This window comes from Papaver somniferum, chromosome 9, assembly GCF_003573695.1.
Source record: "Papaver somniferum cultivar HN1 chromosome 9, ASM357369v1, whole genome shotgun sequence".
Classification (NCBI taxonomy): Eukaryota; Viridiplantae; Streptophyta; class Magnoliopsida; order Ranunculales; family Papaveraceae; genus Papaver; species Papaver somniferum.
This window is the reverse complement of record NC_039366.1, coordinates 101715863-101724292: the sequence shown is the minus strand read 5'-3', so window position 1 is coordinate 101724292 and position 8430 is coordinate 101715863. Positions and strand designations below refer to the sequence as shown.

Genomic DNA, 8430 nt, shown 5'->3' with positions numbered 1-8430 from the left:
ACAGGGTCATCTTTATCTGCACGAAACCAAGGTAGAGGTTCTGTAAATTCTTTCACGCAAGCCAAACAATCCCATGAAACTGCACCAGGTGGTATATCCTGTGTATAGTCAAACCATCAAAACAGCAAGACAGTTATAACATCATGGTCATAAGCCAAGATCAAAGTTGCATTGAATACTAAACAAGTTCCCGAACGACAAATGGAAGTGCATGGAGTATACCTGTTCCTGAGGCAAACAGTGATCCCATGAAGATATTATTGCTCCTGAATCGTTTAAAAGTTTCCCATTGTAACTCGAGCTTCTATTCTTGCTACAAAAATGAGTTATGGTTCTGGATCTATTCGTATCATTCATGGGTGCCACCATAAAGATAAAACTCAACCCACAAACCATGCATAGCAAGGTACCAAGTGAACTGATAAATATGTCTTTCCTAAAACATGCTTTCATGAAACTTACACTGATAATGGCAGAAATAACATTGTAGCTGCCGTACAAGTTTAAGAGAGTGTACTTTTGGCATGTGACGTGGTCATGTATGGAAATTACCAGCCTTTCTTTGACCCCCCACATTGTAATGACAAAAGGAATGCAATACATTAATGCGTTAATACCGACAAATTGTTGGACAACTTGAAGACTAACGCCATAAACAAGTTGTTTACGAACTACATGACTACTCCACGCTTTCATGAATGGGGACCTGTGACGCTGCACTTTCTCATTCATAGTTTTATTTTCTTCCTCGAGACACAATTTCAAGGCACTGATCTCTTTCGCAACATCATTGTCGCCGGAGTAAATTATTCTCAAAGCATTAACAATATCGTCCATTTCCCTTTCCTGCTTAACATGAAGGAAGTAATTCCTCGTATTACTTTGCAACTAACATCAAAATCACATAATATACGTACGTAATCTTAATAACTCACCACTGCGTAGAGCCAAGCAGGCGATTCAGGAAGTGATGGGAGTACTAATATAAACTGGAATAAAGCTGGAATGCACGATAATATCATGATATTAGTTCTTGCTGGTTCCTGAAGATTGGCATGATACCCCAAATAGAAAGACAAAAGTTTTCCTATTGCAGAAAATAGACTACAATTTGTGCAAATAAGAGCATCTCGTAGTCCGGGTATAGAAATTTCTGATATATAAAGAGGCGAAGTCCCAGAGATTAATCCAACTCCAAAACTTAAAATTATCTTTCCAATAAGAAAATGCTGCCACATCATGAGAATTCCACCAAAGATGATTAAGACATCTGCGATTAAAATTGATCGTTTTCGACCCAAAGAATCATTTGCCCAACTAGCAAATACAACACCAAATATGCCACCAAGGAAACCCGTGTTCAAAATTGCTTCTTGTATAAGAGTGTGAAAATCATTTTCGATATAAAGAAGACCAGTGATAATTCCTGAGTAATATCCATAAATGAATCCTCCAAAACTAATGCAGAAACCGTGGTACAACGTAATAACAATGTCCCAAAAGTTTGCCATGAATATTTAATCCCAAACTCAGTGAAATAACGAAGATAAATTCTTTTTTACCATGAATCTTCTCTCACACGTCACTTAAACCCAAATATGATTTTGTAACAACTAACATTTTTCAGTTTACCCTACTTTTAATCCTAACCCACAAAAACAATGCTAGAAACTGTCAAATGAGATTTGGGAGACAGTTTGTTGCTATTGTTTAGATAACCTTCCCTATTAATGCTAAATCAACTATTAATGATCCACAAATCTTAAACACAAGCCATTCTTATGAATAACTAGAGTTTATGGACAACTCATGTGTAGTTTAAAAATTAGAAACACCATATGTTTTTGTTGGCCTCTATCCTTCTAGTATTAGTAAATTTTTAAGCCTTAAAAAAAGGAACAAGGATCCAACTCATGTGTAATTTAAATAAAGACTCACAAAGCAGATTATCTACGGCAACTTGAAAGTATTAAAATTTGGTTCGCCGCGTATATTTTCTCCTAGTCATGTGAAAAAGGATTGCATTGGTCAATCACAATATATCTGTTGAAAATCAAAAATTCTTGGTGAACTATCAAAACGGACACCATGGAAACCGCTCCACTAAACCAAAGCCCAGCAAATTCCCTGGCAAAAGGCCTGCCCTCATGTGTCTTCACGTTTTAGTCGTGGGTTTTCCATACGGTTCATACAGAACCATTGGTTTAAAGTTGGGAACATTTTCGTACTCAAATTTCATTTCTGGTGGATTAGGAAGCAGATTATCTTATTTTTTTATGCCTCAAGTTTTTAACCAGGATTTTGGAAAAATATTTGTATCCCTACAACTCAATGGGTCTCGTGAAAATAAACGGTACAAAATAAAAGATCATACTAGCTAGTGTCTCAAAGGTTCGTCCAACAGTAAAAAAAAATTAGTTACATGATCTAGTGGAAGGGTCTGGAGAGTAGAGACGGTGAGTCAGTACGTGCCTTGGTTGTTACTGCCAAACGTACCTTAACACATTTCGTTGGAAAGGTACTGGTGCAGCAGTGCTCCTAACGTGAGCGGACAGACGGTGTCACCTGTATACTCTGTTTGTGTACGTTGTATAGTGCAGATTAGTATGAACTGCTTAGCAATATTTGTCGACGTGGTCTATGTTTATTCGAAAGAGGAATCGTACTATCATCTTTTGAATTCAAAAAAACTGAGAAGAAGAGATTAAGGAGAGGAGGGTGAGACTACAGACAGCTTGCAGTGACAGTCGACTGCAAATAATGGAAAAAAGTGAACATTTCTATTACACTATTTCAGCCGGATTCCTCATGAATTTCACTTTCACACGTTTAAAGTTTGGATGGTGGACATTGGTATGAGATGGGATCCAATCACTGCTACTGGGTTAACGAACTCACCTCTTTTTCTTTTTTTAGTTGACAACTCTGCTCTCTTTTCACACCTTTCACTGGCCTGGCAAAACCACTACACCTCCGTGAAATTTGATCCAACTGATCTTATAAACAACTCACCGCCGTCTAAAAAAGTAAAATCCTAAAAGAAAAACTTGTATTTTCTATCTGATTTTACTGCCATAGTGCCATTCTAAATTCCATTTTTTTTAAATAATAGATTCATGATGGATATTGAGCAGATATTTGAACGGACTTGCATGTTTTCTTTTTTTTTTAAGGGCAAAGGAAAAGGCAACAACTAAGAAAGAAGAGAAGCCTCAAACTCAATGAGCTGAGTAATACAAGAAGGAGAGGAATTTAACCATAATACAGAGGATTGGTTAGTTACAGCATGAGCTGCAAGTTCATGAGCCACTTAGTTGGTTGTGTTTCTGGTAAAGCTGAACTCCACATAGTCGAAGTTGTGAAGACTATCTCTGATTCTGCAAATATAATTGTGAATGCGCCAAGGATACTGGTAATGCCTGTATCTTAGAGAATTTATGGTGATAAGCGAATCTCCTTCAATGATGATATCCTTTAGGCCTTTACGGCTGGCTAGATCAACTGCTAAGTGAGCGCCATAAGCTTCGGCCTCAATCGCAGAGGAAAAAATAACTTAATTATGCCCACCATTGAACTTTGCAGCACCGTCTCTCGCCACTGCACTACATGCATATCCCGTATATCCAGCTGTGCCATCAAAGTTTATCTTGACCTTGTTATTAGGAGGAGCTTCCCATAAATCTTTCTCATCCTGCAATATATCTTTTTCAGTGGGTATGACTTCATACAAATCCGTGTTTAGTTGCATATATTGTACTAGTACAAAGCTTCCTTAATAATGTCATGTATACTGAAACTAGGGGCGAGCGGGAAAGACACACCACGAGACATCAACACCGCCATAGGGATCAACTCGTTTTTGATAGTATCCCGAGGACTGTACTCAAAAACGTCATGGCAAATCCAAAAGAGTATAAAGGCATCCAGTTCAACCCTTTCCGTCTCCCCCTCTCGAGGCGGAACACCCTTGCTAGGACCAGACTGCAAATGAGCCCAGTATTTGATCCAACATGAGAAGGAAGCTCGACGATATCCGGACTTCTGCTTTTGGCCGCCTTTCACCTCCTTTACATCATCAGACCCATCAGCGGGAGAAGGCTTTTGTCGAGCGGCTTTCATGGAAGATGACATGAGTTTTGAAGAAGATGAAACGTTTGCGGGGGAGTCATGAGGGGTTGACGCGGTAGCCTTGCCTTTCCCTTTATCCGCTGGGGTGATTACTTCGTCCGGAGTTTCAGTTTTGAGCTCATCAGGCAGTTGAAAAGACATGGACTTCGTCTTGGCCTTGATTAAACAGTCCTGAAGATCCCTATCCTCGTCATCCAAGGACTTGTAAAGACAGCAGCTGTCGAAGGCTACTGTGCCATGAACATGCAAACCAGTAAGCGCCACTACATCTTCTAAGACAGGGGTCGCTTCACCCTAAGAAAACAAAAATGTATGAGGATCGATCCCCAAGCGCGCACATAATCGATTGATGCTGTCATAATCTTTCCGGACATCCCTAAACTTGGAAGATTCCAAAGCCGCCTCTATACCTAAAGAACGGATGATATCCGCGTTGTTTGGATTAGAACGGATGTAGTCAATCCACGGCTCCCAAGAATCATGCGATTCAGGGGACGAACGATGGTACAATCTCCTCTATGGACTGCCAAGCGAGGGGAATCTTCGAAAGAAGGCACAATGGGTGAGTCGTCCTGAGGACGGATAAGCCATTCTATAGAACCGGACGGAGGAAATGGATGAGGATTAAGCATGTGCGTAACCCAAACATCGTCGGCTGGGAAAAGGACAGCGGCATCATCACCAGCGGGGGGTCGGCTTTTATCTTTAAGATTGGGATTGTGTACAAATTCCTCTAGTGTATACGACTCGAGTCTAGGAGGAGAATCACGAGCAGGTGATTCATTAGACATGGTGAGCAACAGAAAGATCAAGAGAGAGAAATGGAGATGGTAAAAGATGAGAATATTGAGGCGAGGTCCCCTCTATTTATAGGAGAGTAAAAGGAGGAGTGGTTACTGGATAGATTAGTAACCGTCATCTCTCAAGAGTCACGAACCTAAACCGCCCATAACTTCCTTTCGCAATCGTAGCACGCACGTGTGATTGTTGACATGGTCTGTGAGCAGTCAAACAGTCAGGAGACTAATGTTGATACATGAAAATAATTAATCCTAGAAACGGCTTCCCCTTAACTTATCAAGGTTCCCCCTTTAGGAATAAAGAGACTTTGGGACTAGGCCTAACCCATTAAGATGGAAGCCCTAGTCCATACAAGAACATATTAAGGAAGTTGGGCTTTGGACTAGAGAGAAAGCCCTTTAGGCCTTGATATTAACTTAAGGAGAGGGAAATGGTAGTTTAGTAATATGTTAATTTTGTGGGTGTTTATTCATAAGAGGGATATTATAAAAGGAAAAGATGGTACACTTCTTGAGTTCGTCATTAATTCCCCATTACTTGTACCTATCTACCTTCTCCTTGGGAGTACTTTCTGTGATTAGGGCTGGTTCCTCCTTCCCACATTTTACCCCTCAACACATATTAGGTCGGAAAATCAAAATTGTTGAATTTCAGTTGTGTGGTCGGCAACGTACCTATTTGTCGACCCTGCCGACTAGTAATAATCGTTATCTTCCTAAGTTGAGTACCGTGACGACTTTTCATTTCTAAAAGTAACACTTACATGATCGTCACTGTATTCATCCTTATACTTTGCTGACTATAGTTTAGTTGGCATGTTATGAAATTAATACCTTTCCGACTAATCATGCATTTCTAAACATCTTTCTTTGTATGTCAAAAGTCCTATAGTCGGCAGAGTATTTTTTGTCGACCTTGCCGACTAGTATCTCTGTATGTCAAAAATCCTATAGTCGGAAGGGTATTTTTTGTCGATCTTTCCGACTAGTATCTTTGTATGTCAAAAATCCTATAGCCGGCATGGTATCTTTTTGTCGACCTTGCCGACTAGTATCATGTATGTCATAAATCCTACAGTCGGTTGGGTATATTTTTTCCGACCTTATCGACTTTTCATACTTTCAGAATTGAAAGCTTTGCAATCACCTTTGTATAAGTGTTTGGCTAGTGTGGTTTCACTTCCGATAAAAAAAAAAAAAAAGAATCTCAAGAAAAAAAAAACAACCTCAAAAATCATAACACATAATCCATGAGTTCAATCCAAATAATAACTAATTTGAGAATTTTATTTCAACTAATTAACTAACTAAATTAATTATTAACCTAAACATATTATTAGTGTTAATTAAGTAAGAGTATATTAGGCATTTTGAAAATATTATTAGTGTTAGTTATTAGTGTTAAGGAGTGTTGTGTTTTATTTCATAATGACCCAAGTTTTGTCAGGCATACCTCAATTAATCTGAGTATACCCCAATTTGACCATGAAAAACATGAGGGCAATTTTTTCAGTTTTTTTTTTTTTTTGTTTTCTTTCCTTGTTGTAATCACATCTGAGTTCATTTCAAAACAAAATAATGATTTCATGATTACATTCAGGACGGCAAAATTTTGATGACCCAAATCCTCTCTAAGTAAAATGCATTAAAAAAAGATAATCATTCATTTTTTCGTAGCAGGGAGTGTTTGTATAACATGTTTCTGGCACTGGTCACAAGCATTTTCTAATTGATAGTAATAGATTTTGGTTAGCGTCTAATTAGTTTGGTAACATTAAAAGAGTTCGCCACATACCAAATTTTGGACAATGCCAAGCTTTTGGTCGTAGTTTAGATACAGGGCAACATGAAGAAAAAAAAACCGGGCCAAAAGGAGATTTTGGCATCTTTACGAATCATAGTCTTTACAAATCATAATCCTGGGAGCTAGTTAGCTGATCAGGAGCCTGATTCTCGCATTTGAGGTAAGTGAATATAACTTGTGCGCTCGAGTTTGATGATTTCTTAAGAAACTTCACTCATGTTTCCAAACAAGAAAACTAAAAAGACAAATCACAATCAGTCACTAAGTGTATATTTGAAAAACTGAGCAGATTTTTGAGGTTAAATTTCCATATCTTGATATGTCACGAAGCAGACTTTTAAAGTTAAATATCGATATTCTAATAGATCACTAAGCATATTATTTATCGTGCTGCAGATTTTTGAGTAAAGGCTGCAGTAAAAGATTTTTGATCGCAACTCGTAAGTATTAAAATTTGGTTCACAGCATACATTTTCTACTACTCATGAAAATGCATTGGTCAAGCACTTGGGCAGATTTTTATACGCAAATTTTGTTTTTGGTGGATTAGGAAGCATATTTATCTTTTATGCCTCAAATTTTTAACCAGAGATGCTTACTATAGAAAGATTTCAGTTGGCAAACTAGTTGTGTGGAAATTTCGCGCTGGGTCACATTATATGCAACCTCAGGAACAAATGATTAATAGAAGTAAATAACATCTTCTTTTCCATTGCCCTTATGCTAAGGAAATTTGGAACTCATCACCTAACCCTATCTCCTTAAATTTAGATATCTCTACTACCATCTTAAATCTATGTAAGAACTGGTTCGATAATCCCAGACAAGAAATTTCTATTGAACTTATAGTCCAGCTATAGAAATTTAGGGGCATATTTCTTTTTGATCTACTCCCTCCGTCCCACTATTAAATGACCTAGTTTAAGTTTGCACAATTTTAAGGCAAGCAATGAAAAGAGTACTTTTAAGCATTTTTTACAATTATACCCTTGTGGATAATAACTAGTGAAATTTAGAAATGATTTATCTCTCAAACTACTCCACGGATGTTCGCAAACTTTATACCATTGAAAAGCATTTTGAAACACTTACGTAACGAATATAAACATGCGTATCAAATTATGCATATTTCTTACATTTTTTATAATTAACTAAAAGGATAATTTTAGAAATATCTCCTTGTTTAGTGATATAGGTCACTTATTAGTGGGACAAAATCTAAAATCAAGTAGGTCACTTAATAGTGGGACAGAGGGAGTATAAGAAATGGTAAATGTAACAAAACTAAGCAGGTTCAACAGAAGAAACCCACTCCTATTTGGAAAGAAACTGGAAAAGATACACTAAAAATCAATGTTGATGCAGCTTGGATTTCTGACACATTACCATCTAGTTATGCTTTAATCATGAGAAATGATGCAGAGACTTTTGAAGGAGGACGAGCAGGACAGTCAGCATGCTCAGATCCACAAGAAGCAGAGGCTATATGAGTTCTTCAGGTAGCAATTTGTGTTAAGGAGAAACAATTTCAAAATTTTAGTATTGAAGGTGAATGTGAAAGTATTTTCAACTTCTTCCATGGGAAGAGTTCTCACATCTCTTGGCGTCCTAAAGCATGTCTCAGTGAAGCAAACACGATAATTAATCTATGTTTTAATTTTTTGGGATTTCATTTTGTTCCTCGACTAGGAAATAGGG

At 37.7% G+C, this 8430-nt stretch overlaps 1 long non-coding RNA gene across 1 annotated transcript; it reads left to right on the top strand.

The window, feature by feature from the left end:
• Positions 1-6756: 6756 nt before the first annotated feature.
• Positions 6757-8430, top strand: LOC113309824. Its single transcript, XR_003340764.1, has 3 exons — positions 6757-6892; positions 7129-7172; positions 8155-8430. It is a non-coding gene; the product is annotated as an uncharacterized LOC113309824 (long non-coding RNA).